The 22,406-nt window shown below is 43.6% G+C and overlaps 1 protein-coding gene across 6 annotated transcripts in view; it reads right to left on the bottom strand.

The window, feature by feature from the left end:
- Positions 1 to 22,406, bottom strand: part of dgkaa (diacylglycerol kinase, alpha a) — a 144,901-nt gene that overhangs the window by 106,926 nt on the left and 15,569 nt on the right. For 3 of the 6 annotated variants that reach the window (XM_073071113.1, XM_073071112.1, XM_073071118.1), the window contains exon 2: positions 4,324 to 4,426. The exons of 2 other annotated variants lie outside the window; for them this stretch is intronic. The gene's annotated coding sequence lies outside the window, so the exon portion shown is untranslated. Of the gene's footprint in view, positions 1 to 4,323; positions 4,427 to 5,997; positions 6,063 to 22,406 lie in introns of those variants that run through there. One more of the 6 variants, XM_073071114.1, reaches the window with a different exon arrangement.

Raw genomic sequence — 22,406 nt, 5'->3', positions numbered from 1 at the left:
TAAACCCTTGGAACTAATCAAGTGCCGATCAATATTAGGGAAGTTAAAGTCACCCATGATAACAACCCTGTTATTTTTGCACCTTTCCAAAATCTGCCTCCCAATCTGCTCCTCGGTATCTCTGCTGCTACCAGGGGGCCTATAGAATACCCCCAGTAGAGTAACTGCTCCCTTCCTGTTCCTGACTTCCACCCATACTGACTCAAAAGAGGATCCTGCTACATTACCCACCCTTTCTGCAGCTGTAATAGTATCCCTGACCAGTAATGCCACCCCTCCTCCCCTTCCCCCCCCCATCCCTTTTAAAGCACTGAAATCCAGGAATATTGAGAATCCATCCCTGCCCTGGTGCCAGCCAAGTCTCTGTAATGGCCACTACATCATAATTCCATTTATGTATCCAAGCTCTCCGTTCATCACCTTTGTTCCTGATGCTTCTTGCATTGAAGTACATGCACTTTAGCCCTTCTACCTTTACACCCTTTATTCTGCTTCTCTTTCCTCAAAGCCTCTCTATTTATTGGATCTGGCTTTGCTCCATGCACTTCTTTCACTGCTCTATCGCTCTGTTCCAGTTATGGAAGGGCCCTGGTGAGTGGTGTTGAACAGAGAGACCTTAGTTCCCAGAAAGTGGAGTCACAGGCTGACAGGGTAGTGAAATTTGACACGCTTGCCTTGATCAGCTGAGGAATGGGGTACAAGAGTTTGGACACCATGTTACAGTTGTACAAAATCCTGAATAGGCTGACTTGGAAGTATAGTCACTACATCACAGGAAAGATGTGATTAATCCAGAGAGGGCACAGAAAAGATTCACAACCATTTGTTGCTTGGACTAGAGATCTTGAGATGTAAGGAGAAATTTGATAGGCTATTTTTCCCGGGAGTGAACGTGGCTCTGAGGCGACATGATAGAGGTCTATAAAATTAACAGAAACCTCAAGGGGGTAGGGCCAGAGTCTGTTTTCCAGGGTGGGTGGGTCTAAAACCAGAGGGCATGACTTTAAGGTGAGAGAGAGGCTTAAAGGTGACCTGAGGGATATATTTTTCATATAAAGTATAGCTGGTATCTAGAATGAGCTGCCAGAGGGGCTAGCAGGAACAGTAATAACATTTTAGAGGCATCTGGAAAGTATTTGAATGAGCAGTGCATAGGGAGATATGGAATTAACGTAGGCAAGTGGAATTGGTATAGACTGGCATGATGGTTAGCATAGACATGGTAGGCCAAAGGATCTGTTTCTATAACTCTGTGAGTTCAAATGGCCATGAAATAGCTTTCAAAACAGGCAACAAAAGTGGCACCATTCCACAACCTAAGTGGGAGCTGTGACCATGAATAGAGATTCTGTGCTACATGTTGGGTACGGGGATTTATTTCTCAGATCGGTAACTGTGGTGAAGGGTTTCTACGTGTCAGAAACCCAGCTGAGTAACCCCACCCGATCTATGCACAGCCAAAGTAAAGCTCTGCTCCCTAACACTGATGTGTCGTCTAATGTGTAACAGTCACATTGACTATTCACAACGCATGAAGGTATCTTTGCATTACGGAACTGGAGATTTTGCTGAAAGGACTTGACTGTCCTCTCCTCAAAAGGTCTGACTCACCCAGTGTACAAGCCACATCTTGAACCTGATCCAGCCCACATTTTTCACCCAGCCCTCAGTTTGGCTACATTACTGAGTCCTGGATCACACAATGCATTGGCAAAGTGATTCTCAAGCTGAGTTCAGCTGCTTCTGCTCTGACCATGCAGATTCTTCCACTGACGCACTGGCTGAGGTCTTTATTCACTGAACCAGGAGAACACAAGCTAAATCTTTAGTATTAACATTATTATTAAACATGAGCAGGTTTAACTATGATCTGGAATCTGCCCTCAGAAACCTGGATGAAAGAAGAAGTGTTTTATTTGTCAATTACAACCCTCTCTTATGAGATGGCTCTGTCTTAATGGCTGTCTGAAGGGTATGGTCCAGTCCATTGGTTCAATGAGGTGTGGTGTTGGAGGAATGGAAGATGGCTCCTATTTTATAAAAGGAGTAAAGGATAGACTGAGTAACCACTGACCAACCATTGCTTGTGGGCGGATGATTGGAAAAAATTCTGAGCAATGACATAAGTCAGCACTTCAAGAGGCCTATGTTAACCACAGTCAGTCAGCATGGATCTGTTAAAAGAAGGTCACATCTGACTAATTCAATTGAACTTTTGAGGAGGTAACTCAGAGGGTTGATAAGTTAGCACATCTGATGTAATCAACATGGATTTTAGCAAGGCATTTGATAAACTGCATTGGCAGATTCCCCACAGGATCCGAGGGTAAGCTAAATTTTTATTGGATCAGCGGAAGAAAAAGAGTAGTGTTGAAAGGAATTTCTAGTAACTGTAGGCAAGTATGCAGTGGAGTACCTCAGGGGCTCAGTCCCTTGCTTTTTATGGTGAACATCAGTGACTTAAACTTACATCTAGGGCCACGGCTACGAAATGTGAGGTACCACACATTTGAGGGCAAAAAAATTCAAGTCAAGTTGAGTTTATCATCATGTGTGCACAAATACGGTGAGGTACAGGTACAATAACAAACTTGCTTGCAAAAGCATCACAGGCACATAGGTTCAGACAACACACCGAACATAAATTATTATACACCTCAAAGTTAAAAAAAAGACTGTGCAAAACAAGATATTTGTGCAAGGATAAACACAGAGGGAAAAGTCCCTGGTAGTGCAAAAGGAAGTCCACAGTGGCCTGTTGCTGAGGTACGGTTAGGGTTGTGTTGGTCAGTTAAGAACCTGAGAGTTGATGGAAGGTACACCTGAACTTGGTTGTGTGGGACTTCAAGCTTCTGTACCCCATGCCTGACAGTAACAAGGGATATATGAGGATCTTTATTTTATTTAGATTTAAAGATACAGCATGGTAACAGGCCTTTCCAGCCCAACAAGTCCACGCCACCCAATTACACCCATGAGAAAAATTATCTTGTGCAGAGATCTTTGAAGGCAGTAGGACAGGTAATACAGTATTTAAGAAAGCAGGTGAATACTTATGAGGTGACACTAAAACTGCATAAATCACTGGTTAGACCACAGTTTGTGTACTCTGTACAGTTCTGGTCACTGCATGACAGGGAGGGTGCGGTGCGATTGGTTGAGCAAGGGTACAGAGAAGATTCACGTGTATGAAACAGGATCTGGTGCTTTTCCGAATGGTGCTATGATGAATAAACTCTTCTCGGACTTCCAGCCAGGTACAGTTATCAATTTTAAATGATATTTCAATGACAAACTCTGCCATCTTCAGCAGGGATGATGCTTGGGTATGTCTAGTCCGATTTTATTTATACCCTCATCATCCGTCCCTCCTGATTGGTTAGTCTTCATCCAATCATGTTTCTGCTGTCCCATCTTGTTTACAATTGAATTTCAGTTCTTATTTACAGCAAGACCTTCATCTTTGTTAAAATTAAAGGAAAAGAATTTTAATGACGAAGGTCTTGCTGTAAGTAAGAGCTGAAATTCAATTGCAAACAAGGTGGGACAGCGGAAACCTGATTGGATGAGGACAAACCAATCAGGAGGGATGGACAACATCAGTATAAATACCACTGGATTAGACATGTGTAGGCATCATCCCTGATGAAGATGGCAGAGTTTGTCATTGAAACGTTGGTTAAAATCAATACTTGTAACAGTCTGGAAGCTCAAGAAGAGTTTATTCATGCCCATTGGCCCATGATGTGCCGACCATTTAACCTACTCCAAGATCAATGCAACTGAAAAGGGATTGGTGAGGCTGGAATTATTTTCCATGCACAATGGAGACTGGGAATTTAACTGAGGGAGAAAATTTTGAGACTTAAACCAAAGAGCTGACTTCCAGAGATGAATAGGGGGTGAAGCAGCCCTCAATATCAGGGCAGCATTTAACCAAATGTGGCATCAAGGAGCTCTGGTAAATCTGAAGTCAATGGGCATCAAAGGAGAAATCATCCCAAACACGGCAGTCCTTCTTCACAGAAAGAATGGTGGTTGTGATTGTCAAAGGTCAATCACCCCAGCCCCAGGACATCACTGCAGGAGTTCCTCAGAACAGTGTCCTGGTGTCAACTGTCTTCAGTTGCTTCGTCAATCAGCTGCCTGCCATCATTAGGCCACGATGTACACACTTCACAAGCCCTCAGCAAATGAAGCAGTCCGTGCCTCTGTGCAGCAAGATCTGGACAACATGCAGTCATGGGTTGATAAGTGACAAGTAACATTTGCACTGCCAAAGTGCAGGGCAGTGGCCAAGTCCATTTCTAATCAATTACTCACAATTTTCAGTGGGATTAGAATCCCTCGGATCAACATCCTGGGTTGACCAGAACCTGAAAGTGGATCCAAGGTATCCTGGGTGTCGACATCTTGATGGTCTATCCTGGGTTGAGCATATAGAGGCAACCAGAAAGAAGGCATGTCACCATCTACTTCCTTGAAAGTTTAAGGAGATTGGCATGTTATTGAAGACTGACAATCTTCTACAAATGTACAGTGGAAAGCATCCTGACTGTCTGCATCACAGCCTTGTATGGAAACTTCAATACACAGGAACACAAGGGGCCCAACAACAACTTCTTCCCCACTGCCCTCAGGTTCTTGAACTGACTTGAAAAACCCTAACAATACTCTGGACTCTCTCTCTCTCTCTCTCTCAGTCTTGTTGTTTATTTTGTTGCTTATTTTTTGCGCACATGTAAGCTATGTGTAAACCATGTTAAGTTTATGTTAACTTATGTCGGTCCTCATCGTGTAATGTATTATGCTGCTGCTGCAATAAGCCAATTTTCACGGTATTCATTCCGGGTATATGTGTGCCAATGCCAATAAGTACAAACCTGAACTTGAGGTCGGAGGCTGGGTGTTCTGTGGTGAGTGACTCACCACCTGACACCTCAAAGGTTTTCTGCCATCTACAAATCACGAGTCGGGGGGTGTGATGGGACACTCTCCATTTGCCTGGGTGAGAGCAGTTCCAGGAACTGTCAAGAAACTCAACACCATCCAGGACAAAACTACCTGCTTCATCGACAGCTAAAGACACCTTTCCTTGGGTACTGGTACACAGTGACTGCAGTGCACACCATCTACAAAACACACATCAGTTACTCACCCAGGCTACTGCAACAGCGTCTCTCAAATCTATGACCTCTGCCACCATGAAGGACAAGGGTGGTAGGTGTAGGGGAACACCAACAACTTTAGGTTACCCTCCAAGGTACACATCATCTTCATTTGTAAATATATTGCTGTTCTTCATTGTCACTGGGTCTAAATTATGGAACGCCATGACCAACAGCTCGCTGTGTCCTTCTCCAAGGCCACTGGACAAGCTAATGAAAAACTAGACCTTAAATGAAACCTGTCTTGGTTTCCTGTGGACACTCCCCAGATCATATCAGCATCTTGCCAGAGATATAATTGCCCTTTTACTGACCAAGGTTAAATATTGCACATTTTCCATTATCATCAGCACAAAATGAAAAAAAGCAGTGAAAAAGATACATAGTTGGCATTAAAAAGTCCCTCCTTAACTCCTGTTTGTACCCTACATGTGACTGGTGTGAATGTTAGAAAAGGTTACTCATAGCTCCAGAACGGGAAACTGCTTCTCTACACCTTGAACTACAGTTCCACAGTGTGGGCTGTTCACACCCCTGATATAAATGTGCTTTGACAGTTAGTCACAAACTCAGTTGGAGCGTTTTTCTGTGTGACTCAGTCGGGAGCTTGAAGAAGTGGTTGTAAGATGGATTGGCAGTTTCGGTATCCGTGTCTTCACTGCACTGATCTCAACCCTGCAGCAGCTGCCCCATTCTAAATCCTTCAACATAGGACAGACCATTGGCTTTGATTGCCAGCCCTTCAACCCCCCGAAACGTTCACTTCCTCTATCACCACACACGATATCTGTAGCACGAACCGTTGACAAAATGCACTGCGGTCTCTTACCGAGGCTACTGTGATGTCTCTTCGTAAACCCACAATCTCTACCGGCAAGAAGGATGAGGGCGGCACCACCGTCAGCTGGCTCCCCTCTGAGTTACACTCTGTCCTGGCTTACAGGTATGTGTCCGCTCCTGGGCTGGCACTGGGTCTAAACTCTGGACCTCACTCCCCAACAGCACGTTCACCAGAAGGATTGCAGCAGGTCAAGGAGACACCAGTAAATGCTGACCTTGCAAATGCTGCACAGATCTTGTAAAAAATAAAAAAAAAGAAAACTGTCTAGGATGTAATAAGGGCTCTGTATCATTTCCACAGCCACTGAAAATCTAAATTGATCCTGCTGCATTAGTAAAAAGCCAAAACAGTGGGATGTGTGTTGGGATTTCCTTGTATCTATAAGAGAGACAAGGCTGCACACATGAAGAAAACAGATCTATATACAATCCTGACAGCATAAGCTCCAGGAAGATGCACAGTGAGATTGGGCTTATTATCAAAGTCACAGTGAAATGAACGCTTTTTATTAACGGACTGTTTGCAGGATGCATGTTGAGACTACACTAGGTCAGTCAATAAGCAGCAAGCTGAGTTTCTCAGCAATTTGTGACCCTATGGGGAGTCACTTACAGCCGACTGAATTGAGGAAAACGATTTGAGGACGGATATTGTGGAGCGAGAGCTCCTGTTGTAGCAGAGGTTTAACAATGGGGAATATGGACTTCTCCAGTTTCCTGTTTCATGTTCTTCACATTTAAAGAATTAAAATTATGTGCTAATAACACAAAACAGACATTCTCAATTTGCTTTCATACTTCAAAGCTTCCGGTCAGAAAACCTATATGATACTCTTTGACATTACTGTCACTGAATCCCCCACCATCAGCATTCCAGCAGGTCACTGATTAAAACAGCAAGCTTGCAAGAGCTGGTCGGAGGCTGGGGTTCCTACCTGGGGTGAGTGAAACATCCCAAGGCCTTTCAACCATCCACAAGACATGAGTTGGGAGTGTGATGGAACACACAAACTTCAAAGTACAAAATAAATTCAAGTTCAAAGTAAAATCTGTACAATGGATTCTGGTTAATTGGGACACATCAGGACCAGTACTTTTTGGCCCAATTAAGTGGCTGCCCCAATTAGCCGGTTTCATGGAAGTAATTAAGTAATTAAGAAGGTATAAAAAAGAAACTAGTTTTAACTGAGTAACAAATTACGTATGTAAGTGAAATACAGAACAAATTAGAGCACTATCAATATTACTACAGAACTATAAAACTGTATTTGTTCCTAATAGTTATCGGCGGAGGAATTCATCCAGTGCATGTTTCCATGTTCTTTTGATTGACTGTGAATGAACAAAATCAGTGCAGATACTGGACTGCCTTCATGCAATATTTTCGATGATATCATCCTCCAAATCTTCATTTTCAATGTAACATTCAAGGTGATGGTCGATACTTTCAGATTCTTCGGAGTTCCTAATTTGCTGAAGTAGTGAAATAGTTTCATTTTCACTCCCGCCCATTTATCCCATCATTGCTTTTTGAACACAAGCACATGCAACTGACACTATTTAAAAACTGTTCTCTCTAATCACAGAGTAGTGACTAACGACTGATGCTAGTTACAAACTGATCGGCAACAGTTTCCTGTCCCAATTAAGTGGCATACTGTCCTAAATAAATGACAGGAATCCCATCTGTTTTCTCAATTTAGTTTTATTTCTTTAGGAGTTGTCCCAAATATGTGGCTGACCCAATTAACCGATGACCCAGTTAACTGGAATCCACTGTATATGTCACCAGATACTACCCTGGGATTCATTTTCTTGCAGGCATTCACAGTAGCACAAAGAAATACAATAAAATCAATGAAAAAGTGCACACAAAGATTGACAAACAACCAGTGTGCAAAAGACCATAAACACCAGAAAGTCTGCAGATGCTAGAAATCCAAAGCAACACACACAAGTCACTGGAGGAACTCAGCATCTTCCTCGGGACAGATAGGGAAGGGGGAAGAAGCCAGAATAAAAAAGGTGGAGGGAGGGGAAGGCGGCTAGCTGGAAGGTGATATGTGAAGCCAGGTGGGTGGGAAAGGTCAAGGCTGGAGAGGGAAGGAGGAAGGGCTGATGGAAGGAAGGAAGGGAGGAAAGGAGGAAGGAAAGCAGGGAAGGAGGAAAGAAAGAAAGAAAGAATACTGAGAACATGAGTTGTAGAATCCTGAAAGTGAGTCTGAAAATTGTGGAATCAGTTTAGAGTGAAATTATTCACGCTGGTTCAGGAGCCTGATGGTATTAGGGTAATAACTGTTCCTGAGCCTGGTGGTATGACACCTAAGTCTCATGTACCTCCTGGGTGATGGCAGCAGTGAGAAAAGAGCATGGCTCTCTTCACTTGTTTGGAAGGGTGCAGCTGCAATGACTCTCCAGAATCTTGACACCATTCAGGAAAAAGCAGCCTGCTCCATTGCCACCTTGTCTACCACTTAAAGATTGATTTCCACCAGCACTATGGTTGCAGGCTGAGGGTAGCAGACACCAACAGAATCAACAAACTCATTCGTAAGGCCAGTGATGTTGTGGGGGTGGAACTGGACTCTCTGACGGTGGTGTCTGAAAAGAGGATGTTGTCCAAGTTGCATGCCATCTTGGACAATGTCTCCCATCCACTCCATAATGTACTGGTTAGGCACAGGAGTACATTCAGCCAGAGACACATTCCACCGAGATGTAACACTGAGCATCATAGGAAGTCATTCCTACCTGTGGCCATCAAACTTTACAACTCCTTCCTTGGAGTGTCAGACACCCTGAGCCAATAGGCTGGTCCAGGACTTATTTCCACTTGGAATGATTAACTTATTATTATTTAATTATTTATGGTTTTATATTGCTATATTTCTTCACTATTCTTGGTGCAGCTGTAATGAAACCCAATTTCCCTCGGGATCAATAAAGTATGTCTGTGTGTCTTGCTTAGGCTTCTCCCAAACCTGTGACCTCAACCACCAACTTGCATTGCTCTTTGTTCTTTATCACTGGGTCTAAATCTGGGAAATCCCTCACCAAGAACAACATGAGAGCACAAAGCTTGTGGGTGTTCAATGAGATGTCTCACTACCCATCTTCTGAAGAGCAATTCAGGACGAACCATTATTGTTGGCTATACTAGTGACAACCATTTTCCACCAGCAAAAAAAAAAAATGCTCAGCTTCCTTACACACCCAAGTATGATGGGATCAATTTGGACCATTGGTGAGGAATTCCCATATGATTTCCATTGAAACCTCTGTCTCTTCAGCTCACTGAGCCTATGTCGACCATTAACCACCTACTTAAACTAATCCTGCAGTGACTCATCATATTTATTCTCCCCACATTCCCACCATCTCTACCCAGATTTGGCCACCCACACCACACTAGGGACAATTTACAGCAGTCAATTAACCTACTGACCTGAATCACTTTGGAATGTAGGAAGACAATAAAGCACCTGGGGGTCATAGTACAATAACTTAAATACAGCAACAGAGGTCAGGATCAATCTTGGGTCTTTAGAGCTGTGTGGTAGCGACTCTACCCATTGCACCAAAGGGCTGCCCGTAACTGTATTCCTTGCTGACAAGGCTTCCTGCTGGGTCAGAGAATGTCTGCTTCCCTTTCTCTTCTCCCACCTGAAGGTGCTGCACCTGGCTGAGTGAAGTTCAATTCACTCTCCGTTACCTCAGTGGTACCCTTCAAGTAAGAATCTTGGCAGGGAGTTCCGGATGGATACTTGTCTGCAGAATTGGAAATGGAGGAAGGGCTAGTAGAGTTTGGATCTTATAGCCAGGTCTAACAATATCCTCATTCAGAATCCCCACTGGGGCACTTAGAGTCATCAAGTTATACAGCATAGCTGGAGGCCTTTTGGCTCAACTTGTCCCTGGCAGCTTGCTCTATGTATCAGATTCGAGGAAAGGAGAATCAGGTATAAATGTTGTATCCACAGTCCAGGATCCAGATGATTGAATTAGATTGCTACTTTATTGGAGTAAGACTGGTTTCAAGAAGGTGTTCTCTATATTTATAATCTCAGATCCAATAATACCTTTCTGTCATCTGCTTCCTCTTTATCACACCAACATCATGACTAACATAGATGGCAGAATATAATTTGAGTGTTGGGATTTCCCTATGCAAACATGCTTGAGTCATGTTGCGGGTTTAAATCCCATTTCAGACATCTGAATACAAAGCTCTAGGCTGACAATGCACAAGGGGAGCATTGCACCATTTAATGTGAAACATTAAGCCGAGGCCCTGTTAATGAAACTTATCACACTGTTCTGAAGATTGAATTGACTTCATTACTTACATCCTTCATATACATGAGGAGTAAAAATCTATATGTTACATCTCCATCTAAATGTGCAATTTATAATAAATAGTATGTAGAACAAGACAGACAATATAACATAGAAATATAGCTGTGTCAGCATGAACTAATCGGTCTGATGGCCTGGTGGAAGAAGCTGTCCCAAAGCCTGTTGGTCCTGGCTTTTATGCTGTGGTACCATTTCTCGGATGGTAGCAGCTGGAACAGTTTGTGGTTGGGGTGACTCGGGTCCCCAATGATCCTTCAGGCCCTTTTTACACACCTGTCTTTATAGTGGGAAGTTCACATCTACAGATGTGCTGGGCTGTCCGCACCACTCTCTGCAGAGAGATGAGGGGAGTTGTCTCACTATTCTACCTTCTCAACTTTACAAGTAGCAGATTATCTGATTATTAACACAGTGCAATTTGTGGGAGGGTATTGTGTGTAAATTGGCTTCTGTGCTTCTAATACTTAATGCTGATCACACATCATGCCTACTTAATTAGAGTCAGGTCACAGATCAGCCATGATTATTGAATGACAGGAAGAGGTTCCACAGACTTCTGTTCCTATGGCAACCTCCTGTTAGCTTATGAACCTGTAGGCAGCTGCTTGGTAGTTGAAGCATGAGGTTTGGTGTTTTGCAGACCTCACGCTATACCTAATCACCTTCTATCGACATTGGCTTTCAGAAGCATCTCCCTCACTGGAAGCTTTAGGCTGAGAAGACAGATACCAAGAAGTTCAAAGTTCAAAACTTCAAAGTAAATTTATTATCAAAGTACATATATGTCACTATATACAACCCTGAAATCTGTTTTTTTGTGGGCACACTCAATAAATCTATAGAATAATAACCATAACAGAAACAATGAAACACTGCCCAACTAGGGCATTCAACCAGAGTGCAGAAGACAACAAACTGAAAATACAAAAGAAGAAATAATAAAAAATAAATAAATAAGCAATAAATATTGAGAACATGAGATGAAGAGTCCTTGAAAATGAGTCTATTGGTTGTGGGAACACGTCAATAATGGGGCAAGTGAAGTTGAGTGAAGTTATCTCCTTTGGTTGAAGACCCTGATGGTTAAGGAGTAATAACTGTTCCTGAATCTGGCAGCGTGAGTCCTGAAGCTTCTGTATCTTCTCTCTGATGGCAGCAGCGAGAAGAGAGTATGTCATTGATTGGAGAACTACGCAGACGCAACAGAAGCATTCCTGTGCAGGTCTGGCAAAGAACTTTAAAAAACAGGAAGTTTTTCGATGGGTGTCGTTGGTTGGAGTACTGCACAAACACAACAGAAGTGTTCCTGTGCAGGTGCAGCAAAGAACTTTAAAAACTCAATCTTTATAAAAGAGAGGTACCGCCTAGCAGAGTGGTCGCCGTTGGAGTAGTCTGAGGCAGAGTAGTAAAAACAAGGCTTCAGTGAGCACAGGTGGAGGCAAGGTAAGTAAGCAAGTTCATTCCTTATTTCTTATTTAAATCTTGAGAGAATAATGGGTATGTCGACAGAACCAGTGTTCTGTTCTGGGTGTCAGATGAGGGATTTCCAGGAGACTCGCAGCCTCCCCAATGGCCACATCTGTGCCAGGTGTATTGAGATGCAGCTCCTTAGAGACAATGTTAGGGGACTCGCTGGCCTTTGTTTTTTTTAGGGGAAGTGAAGCAGTGATAGACGGGAGCTACAGAGAGGTTGTCAGCCCAAGGCGACAGGAAACTGATAAATGGGTGACTGTCAGGAGGTGGAAAGGAGAATGTCAGGTAGTGGAGAGCACTCCTGTGGCTGACCCCCCTCAACAATCATCATCATCATCAGGTGCCGTGCCCAGTTTGAGCTTTGACTGCCATGGCCCACACACTCCTGTTTCGGGTCAAGTGGATCAGTTCATCGGTATTCATTTCCAGTTCTCTGGCTGCTGTCTCCATCATCATTTGTCTTTGCCTTCCTCTTGCTTTCTTCCCTTCAATCTTTCCCATAATTACCGTGCATTCTAACTCCTCTTTCCTCATCACAGGTCCAATGAAGTTATGCTGTCTTTTCATGATCTCATACATTATTTCTCTTTTTGTGCTTGCTCTGTTCATGACATCCTCATTAGATATTTGTTTCGTCCATATGATATTCTTGGCATCCTCCTCAAAAACCGCATCTCTGCTGCTTCACTTCATTTCCTCATGTTACTAGATATTGTTCAACATTCTGAACCATATAACATAACTGGATAAACGTAACATTTCAGTACTCTGAGATGGGTTGTCATGCCTAGTTTAGTGTTGGTCAATGTACTCTTCATTCTCGTAAAGGTGTCTTTTGCCATCCCTATTCTTCTTTTGATGTCCATGTCGCACCTGCCATCTGATGTCACCCAGCTTCCTAAGTAGCAAAAGTTCTGTACTTGTTTTATGTCTTCCCCGTTTATTCTCAGCCTGCAGATAGGATTCTCCTTCTTTTTGGATATCACCATACATTCTGTCTTTTTGCAATTGATAGACCCATTTTTGCATTTTCTTCAACAACTATGTCAATTAAGTTTTGTAGTTCTTCCTCCGTACTTGCAATTAGCACAGTGTCATCTGCATATCTGAAATTATTGATGTTTTCACCGCCAACTTTGATTCCCAAAATGTCTCTTATTTTTTGTAATATTGTTTCACTGTACACATTAAACAAATCAGGGGAGAAAACACACCCTTGTCTAACGCCTCTCTTGATTTTTGTAAACTGACTCACTTCTCCATCTATTCTTACAGCGGCCGTTTGTTCCCAGTACAGATTTCTGATTAGGCGGAGGTCTTTCGAATCTAGATCTAGAGTTTCTCGTAATATTTCAAATAACTTATTGTGCTTTACTTTATCAAATGCTTTTCTGTAGTCAATAAAACAAAGAAATAGCTCATTCTGATAGTATCCTTAACATCAATATCACGTTTCTTGTACCTTTGTCTTTCACAAAACCACATTGTTCTTCACTTGTTTCAGCTTGTATCTTACTTTTAGCTCTTGTCATCAAAATTCTTAGAAGTAGCTTAGTGATATGACTCATTAAATTTATGGTCCTATGTAATTCACATTCTATTGCTCCAGGTTTCTTAGGAGGAGTGATAAATACTGATTTTTTCATTTCTTCTGGTATTATTCCAGTCTCATAAATGTCAACAATAAGTACTCCATTTTGAGTACTGTTGGGGGGGGGGGAACCGACCTGGGGGAAGCAACAGTGACCGTGCCTCTGGCACAGAGTCTGGCCCTGTAGCTCAGAATGGTAGGGGACTGAAGAGGATGGCAGCGGTGATAGTGGACTCCATAGTCAGGGGGACTGGTAGGCAATTCTGTGGATACGAAAAGGAAACACGGACGGTAGTTTGCCTCCCAGGTGCCAGGGTCCATAATGTTTCTGAACGTATCCACAATATCCTGAGCAGCCAGAAGTGGCTCGTATTGGTACCAATGACATAGGAAGGAAAAGGGAGGAGGTCCTGAAAAAAGAATACAGGGAGTTAGGAAGGAAACTGAGAAACAGGACCTCAAGGGCAGTAATCTTGGGATTGCTTACAGGCAGGTTTACAAGAGCCGCTGGGAGTGGTTTAGACTAATATGGCAGGGGGATGGGTTAAAACTTAGGATGATAGAGCTGAGAATGAGTCAATGAGGTGATGATGTATGTAACATGGATGTAAGGAAGGACAAGCCAATGATTGGGTACAAATGTAGACAGGGCAAGGAGTTAAATTGTACCACAGAGACAAAATTCAAGAAGGTGAAGAATGCAGGACTGAAGGTGTTGTATTTAAATGCATGTAGCATTCGGAATAAGCTGGATGAACTCGTGGCGCAGTTAGAGATTGCTCAGTATGACATTGTAGGCATCACTAAGTCGTGGCTGAAAGAAGGCCGAAGTTGGGAGCTTAGCATCAAAGGATATACTTTGTATTGAAAGGACAGGCCGGAAGGTGTAGGTGGTGGTGTGACTCTGTTGGAAAGAGATGATAGAGGTGACATAGGGTCAGAGAATGTTGAATCTTTGTGGGTGGAGTTAAGAAACTGCAAGGGTTTAAAAAAAAACATTATGGGAATCATATATAGACCTCCAAATAGTATCCAAGATGTAAGGTTGAGATTGCAAAGGGAGCTGGAACAGGCATGTAGTAAGGGTATTGACCCAGCTGTAATGGGGGACTTCAATACGCAAGGGGATTGAGAAAATCAGGTTGGTGTCGGATCGCAAGAGAGGGAATTTGTTGAACGCCTATAAGATGGCTTTTTGGAGCAGCTTGTGCTTGAGCCTACTCAGGGAAAGGCATTCTTAGATTGGGTGTTGCATAATAGGCCAGATCTTATTAGAGAGCTTGTAAAGGAACCCTTAGGAGGCAGTGATCATAATAAGATTGAATTCATACTGCAGTTTGAGAGGGAGAAGCATAAGTCGCACGTATCAGTATCGCAATGGAATAAAGGGAATTACAGAGGCATGAGAGAGGATCTTGCCCCGGTGGATTGGAGGAGGATACTGGCGGGGATGACGGCAGAGCAGAGATGGCTGAAGTTTCTGGGAATAGTTCACAAGGCGCAGGATAGACATGTCCCACAGAAGTATTCTCAAATGGCAAGGGTAGGCTACTGTGGCTGACAAGAGAAAATAAGGACTGCATAAAAGGGCATATAAGGTAGCAGAAGTGAGTGGGAAGTTGGATGATTGGGAAGCTTTTAAAATCCAACAAAAGGCAACTGAAAAAGCTATAAGAAGGTAAAAGATGAAATATGAGGGGAAACTAGCCAATAATATAAAGCAGAATATTATAAAGTTTTTTCAGTTATATAAAGAGTAAAAGGAAGGTGAGGGTTGATATTGGACCACTGGAAAATGATGCTGGTGAGGTAGTAATGAGGGACAAAGAAATGGCAGATGAACTTAATGTGTACTTTACATCTGTCTTCACAGTGGAAGAGGACACTAGCAGTGTGCCAGAGGTCTGTGTTAGGGAGAAGGAGTGAGTGCCATTGCTATTACAAAGGATAAAGTGCCAGGCAAACTGAAAGGTCTTAAGATGGTTAAGTAACCCGGACCAGACGGACTACATCCCAGAGCCCTGAAAGATGTTGGTGAAGAGATAACGGATGCATTGGTCATGATCTTTCAAGAAACACTTGATTCTGGCATGGTCCCAGAGGACTGGAAGATTGAAGATGTCACTCCAATCTTTAAGAAGGGAGGAAGGCAAAAGAAAGGAAATTATAGGCCAGTTAGCCTAACCTCAGTGATTGGGAAAGTATTAGAGTCTTTTATTAAGGATGAGGTTTCGAGGTACTTGAGAGGCTAATGACAAAATAAGTCAAAGTCAGCATGGTTTCTGAAAAGGGAAATCTTGCCTGACAAATCTGTTGGAGTTCGTCAAGGAAGTAACAAGCAGGGTGGACAAAGAAGAGGCAGTGGATGTCATTTACTTGGATTTTCAGAAGTCACATGAGGCTGCTTAACAAGATAAAATCCTATGGAGTTACAGGAAAGACACTGGCATGGATAGAGGAATGGCTGACAGGCAGGAGGCAGCGAGGGGGAATAAAGGGTGCTTTTCCTGGTACACTGCCAGTGACTTGTGGTGCTCCTCAGACGTCAGTATTGGGACTGCTACTTTTCACATTGTTTGTCAATGATTTAGCTGATGGAATTGATGGTTTTGAGGCAAAGTTTGTGGATGATAATGAAGATAGTTGGAGGGGTAGGTAGTGCTGAGGAAGCAATGCGATTGCAGCAGGACTTAGACAAATTGGAAGAACGGGCAAAAAAGGGGCAGATGGAATACAGTGTTGGGAAATGTATGATAATACATTTTGGTAAAAGGAACAATAATGTGGACTATTATCTAAATGAGGAGAAGGTTCAAACATCAGAGGTGCAGAGGGACTTGGGAGTCCTCGTGCAAGACTCCCAGAAGATTAACTTACAGGATGAGCCTGTGGTAAAGAAGGCAAATGCAATGTTGGCATTTATTTCAAAGGGAGTAGAATATAAAATCAAGGAGATAATGCTGAGGCTTTATAAGACACTAGTCAGGCCACACTTGGAGTATTGTCAACAGTTTTGGGCCTGGTATCTCAGAAGGATGTGTTGTCATTGGAGAGAGTCTAGAGGAGGTTCATGAGGATGATTCCGGGAATGAAGGGGTTAATATATGAGGAGTGTTTGGCAGCTCTGGGCCTGTACTCACTGAAACTTAGGAAAAATGCGTGAGGACTTCATTGAAACCTACCGAATGTTGAAAGGACTAGATAGGGTGTGTGTGGAGAGGATGTTTCCTATGGTGGGGGCACCCAGAACTAGAGGGCACAGCCTCACAATTGATGGGCAACCTCTTAGAACAGAGGTAAGGAGGAATTTTTTTTTAGCCAGAGAGTAGTGAATCTGTGAATCTGCCACAGATTGGGGTGGAGGCCAAGTCCGTGGGTATATTTAAGGCAGAAGTTGATAGTTTCCTGATCGGTCAGGGCATTAAAGGATATGGTGAAAAGGCAGGTGTATGGGGTTGAGTGGGATCCGGGATCAGCCATGATGGAATGGTGAAGCAGACTGGATCAGCTGAATGTCCTAATTCTGCTCCTACGTCTTATGTCCTGGGTGGTGGGTTCCTTGACGATGGATGCTACTTTCCTGCAACAATGCTCCTTGATGTGCTCATTGGTTGGGATGGGAGGGCTTTACCCGTGATAGACTGGGCCATATCCGCTACTTTTTGAAGGATTTTCCATTCAAAGGTATTGGTGTTTCCATACCAGGTTGTGATGCTTCTGGTCAGTATCTCACTGCACTGGTTTTGTTTGAAGTCAATTTCGCTCTGGCACACGGTGGCAGCGAGTTGTGGGATGTGCAAAGGTTATAAATACGGGAAGCCTCTTGTTGTAGTTGAGTCTCTTGTGGCTTGAGAAGGAAGATGCAATTTCCCACAGAGCGCAGCATCAAAAATGTTCACAGTTTGTTCGTGTATGATTATCCTGTGCCCCTTGATGGCAACACAGGCAACAAGCCAACTTTATGCTGCCAGTTAACTTCAAGGAGTTCAGCATGCTGAGAGCACTGCGCTGACTGCTCATTGCCTGGAGACAGCAGCAAAGAACCAAAATGGCGAGCGACCAGGTCCCATTAAAAAAGCATGTGCTTCTCAAAGGGAGGTCATTGGACCGGGAACAAATGGTGGTCACCCAGGCAGAGGTAATTCCGACCTGTGGAATGACAAAGTGGGCTCTGAGGCTTTGACACGCTGCACAGGATGAGGTGGGCAGGAGGAGGGCAATCTGTTCACCTCATTATAGGAAGGATGTGGAGAGGGTGCAGAAGAGATTCACAAGAACTCTGCCTGGATTATAGGGTATGGGAGGTTGGACAAACTTGACTTGCTTTCTTGAGATAGGTGGAGGTTGAGGGGAGATCTGATAGCAGTTAAGATTATGAGAGGCACAGACAGAGTAGACAGTTGGTATCTTTTTAAAATGTCTAATATTAGAGTGCATACATTTAAGGTGAGAAGATGCAAGTTCAAAGGGGTTATACAGGGCAGGTTTGCTTTCGCACAGAGGACAATGGCGGCCTGATATGTGCTGCCAGGGGTGGTGGGGAGAGCAAGTGTGATAGAGGCATTTAAGAGGCAAGGCACACGAATGTGCAGAGAATAGAGGAAACGGACTATGTGCAGACAGAAGGGAATAGCTTAACTAGCCGTTTAATTACTAGCTTGATGAATTCAGCATTAAATAGTAGGTCAAAGGGCTTCTTCCTGTGCTGTTCTGATCTGTGCTCTATGTTCTACGCAGAGGAGGAAGAGTGATGTCCTGTACCTAGAGGTAACCAACTGACCACGTCATCAGGTGGTGAGATTCAGGCTTTTAAGCCCAAAGTTGCAAGAACTTCAATGCACCAGACTGCCGGAACTCAATCTTATCAGTCAGATTTGTGAGCCGACAACTGGCAGCTCACACACCTGCGCACACTTTGTACTGATGGAGCCGACAGGATGACCCCTGTGAGGTCACTGAACCTGACTCTTCTCCAAGGCTCATTCCCGTGCCGCCCAGCTGCAGACAAGACCACATCATCCAAACCCATAGCACAGCACACTTCCCTCTCACTTACAGGATAGCAAGTCAATTGGATGGTTAAGAAGGCCTATGATGTGTTGGCCTTCATTAGTTGGGGGATTGAGGTAATGTTGCAGCTCTATAAAACTCTGGTTAGGCCATACTTGGAGTATTGTGTTCAGTTCTGGTCGCCTCACTATAGGAAGGATATGGAAGCTTTAGAGAGGGCACAGAGGAGATTTACCAGGGTGTTGCCTGGGTTAGAAACCATGTCTAATAAGGATAAGTTGAGTGAGTTAGGACTTTTCTCTTTGGAATGAAGGAGGATGTGAGGTGACTTGATAAAGGTGTATAAGAAAAGAGGCATAGATAGGCTGGATAGCAGCAAATTTTTCCCAGGAAAATGGCTAAAATGAGAGGGTGTGATTTTTAAGGTGATTGGAGGAAAGCATAGCAGAGGATGTCAGAGGCAATTTCTTTACACAGAGAGTGGTAAGTGCATAGATCATGCTACTGGGGGTGGTGGTAGAGGCAGATACACCAGGGGAATTTAAGAAACTCTTGGACAGGCACATGGATGAAAGAAAAATGGAGGGCTCTGTGGAAGGGAAGGGTTAGGTTTAAAGGTTGACACAACATTGTGGGCCGAAGGGTCTGTACTGTACTGTTCTATGCTCCATGTTTAACCTGAGGTGGTGCTCGCTAAGCGGAAGGAGGTAGTGGTGCCCGCACATCCTTGTGCCCCGTGAATAAGTTTGACCATGGTTGGAGCTGGCACTGCTGAGCCTGTGGTTGTGCTAGAGGCAAACAAGCCAAATCATGTCAAGCATGTTGTCATGTGCATAGCAGAACATACAATATTACACACAGTACAGGCCTAAGGCCCATGATGTTGTGCTGACTTTGTAACCTACTCTAAAATCAATTTAACCCTTCCCACCTACATAGCCCTCTATTTTTCTATCATCCATAAGAGTTTCACATATGTCCCTAACGTATCTGCCTCTACCACCACTCTTGGCAGGGTGATCCTCGCATTCACTCTGTGTAAAAAACTTAACTCTGACGTCCTCCCTATACTTTCCTTAAATCACATTAAAATTATGCCCCCGTGCATTAGCCATTTCTACCCTGGGAAAAAGTCCCTGATTATCCTCTCAATTTATGTTTCTTATAAACTTATACACCTCTATCAAGTCACCTCTTAACCTCTGTTCCAAAGAGAAAAGCCTTGGCTTGCTCAATCCTCAGAAGACATGCTCTCTAATCCAGGCAGCATCCTGGTAAATCTCCTCTGCAAGTCCAATGAGGCACGGTTGCACTGAGAAACGTGCCTGCAGCAGAATCACAGGCCCCTAGACACAGACAACACACAGAACATAGGATATATATAAATCATAAATGGCGACATTTTCAAACTTAACTGTCTTCTAACATCCTGCTTCCCTTCAAACCTGTATGAGGTTCACGTAACACAAAATGCTGGTGGAACGCAGCAGGCCAGGCAGAATCTATAGGAAGAAGCACTGTCGACATTTCGGGCCGAGACCCTTCGTGAGTGAGTCCTGACGAAGGGTCTTGGCCCGAAACGTCGACAGCGCTTCTCCCTATAGATGCTGCCTGGCCTGCTGTGTTCCACCAGCATTTTGTGTGCGTTGCTTGAATTTCCAGCATCTGCAGATTTCCTCGTGTTAAAGTTCACTTCCCTCCCAGTGCCAGAAAGCTCTTGGTCCAAGCTCGAACACAGAGTATAAGCATCCAGATTGAGTTGTTCATCAAATATTGGTGCTGCCTTTGGACAGGATATCAGAGCGAACCTCCTGGCACCCTTTGATCTGTCAGGTGGATGCGAAACATGCCATGTAAGTATTTTGAAGAAGAACCAGAGATCTGGTCAATATTTATTCCTCATTCAAAATCATTAAAACAGATGATTCAGTCATCATCAGGTCACTTTATGGGAGCTTGCTGTGCAAAAATTTGGTTGCAGTGTTTCTCTCACCTGACCTTTATCTTCATACAGAAGCCTGAAGGCACACACTCAGCCATTCAAGAACAGCTTCTTCCCCTCTGCCTTCCGAGTCCTAAATGGACACTGAGGCTTTGGACACCTCACTTTTTTAAAAATATACAGTATTTCTGCTTTTGCACACTTCTTAATAATCTATTCAATATACATAATTGATTTATTTGTTTATTGTTATGTTTTATTTTTTCTCTCTCTGCTAGATTATGTATTGCATTGAACTGCTGCTGCTAAGTTAACAAATTTCACGTCACATGCCGGTGATAATAAACCTGATTCTGATTTCAAAAAGCATTCTTTAGTTGTGAGGTATTTTGGGATGATCTGAAAAATGCTGTGAAAATGCAAATAACCCTCATCCTGCTGCCCTGGGTGGATCTGGCCAGCAGACAGCCCCCCTTCCTCCTGACTGCTTTCCCAGTAGCCAGTCCTGTTTATTTACTGAGATACAGCATGGAGTAGGCCCTTCGAGTCACACCACCCAGCAACCCCCGGACTTAATCCTAGCCCAATCATGGGACAATTTACAATGACTAACTAACCTACCAACCAGCACGTCTTTGGGCTGTGGAATGAAACCAGAGCACCTGGGGAAAAAAACGGGTAAACGTACAGACACCGGGTGAATGTGAACATGGGGAGATTAACCAAACTCCTCACAGGCAGTGGCAGGAATCGAACCCAGGTCACTGGTACTGTAACTGTTACGCTATCATGCCACCCATTTGTCTTAAAATATAAAGACTTATATAATTATCTATTTGGACCTGTTCTGTAGGTCCTCTGCTCCACTCCCAGTCACGTTACATTCTGCAGTTAAGGCAAAGTCCCACCTCTCCTGACCCCTGCTCTCTGCAGATTGCTACAACTTGGAATGACTCTGGAAAGTGCCAAGTACTTGTAACGTTGCACCAGCAGCTTTAAATTCCTGGGCGTTAACATATCAGATGACCTGTCCTGGGCCCAGCAGATAGACACAATCACAAAGAAGGCACACCAGCGTCTTTACTTTCCCTAAAGGTTAAGGAGGTTCAGCTTGTCACTGAACACTCTAACAAGCTTCTATAAATGAAAGTATCCTGACTGGTTGCATCATGGTCTGGTATGGGAATTTGAATGTGCAGGAACATAAGAAGCTGTAGACAGCAGTGGACTCAGCTCAATATATCATGGGCACACTCCTTCCCACCACTCGTAGCATCTACAGTAGAAGGTGCCTCAAAAAGGCAACATCTATCATCAAAGATCTCCACCATCCAGGCCATGTTCTTCTTGCAGCTCCCACCAGGCAGGAGATACAGAAGCCTGATGTCTCACACCACCAGGTTCAAGAACAGCTACTTCCATTCAATCATTCAGCTCCTGAACCAATTGGCACAACCCTAATCACAACCTCAGTACAGCAACATGACGACCAGTTTGCACTACAATAGACTTTTTTGTTCTTATTGTGTTCTTTCTCACAAAAATTATGTGATAATTATGCTTAATTTATGTTCTGCTTGTGAATGTTGTGTACTTGACACTATGTGCCTGCAATACTGCTGCAAATGTTTCATTGTACCTGTTTATATATGTACTTGTGCATATGACAATAAACCTTTGCTCAATTTTGACTTTTGATCCTGTAAAGAAAAGATGATCCTTTGAGACTGCAGGAAGCACCATCCAGTGTCAGACTCTCACTCAGTTGCAGAGAACTGATTGGTGCACCCCATTCCGGAATGGCTTCAATGCATACAGCCTGGCGCAGTGCCCTCCTGATCCGTGTACCTCTGGCATATGTTCACTCTAGGAACCTGACCAAAACAATGCCTGGCACAAGCACGCTGGGATTTCCCAAGAACTATTGCAAATGATCCCAGTTTCCTGTTTTGAATTTTTGTCCTGACGCAGCTGTGAACCGTGAAGAGACAGAAGCAACACACAAAATACTGGAGGGACTCAGTGG

This window comes from Hemitrygon akajei, chromosome 18 (assembly GCF_048418815.1).
Source record: "Hemitrygon akajei chromosome 18, sHemAka1.3, whole genome shotgun sequence".
Taxonomy (NCBI): domain Eukaryota; kingdom Metazoa; phylum Chordata; class Chondrichthyes; order Myliobatiformes; family Dasyatidae; genus Hemitrygon; species Hemitrygon akajei.
The sequence above is the reverse complement of the archived record's forward strand: the minus strand, read 5'-3'. Positions and strand labels throughout refer to the sequence as shown.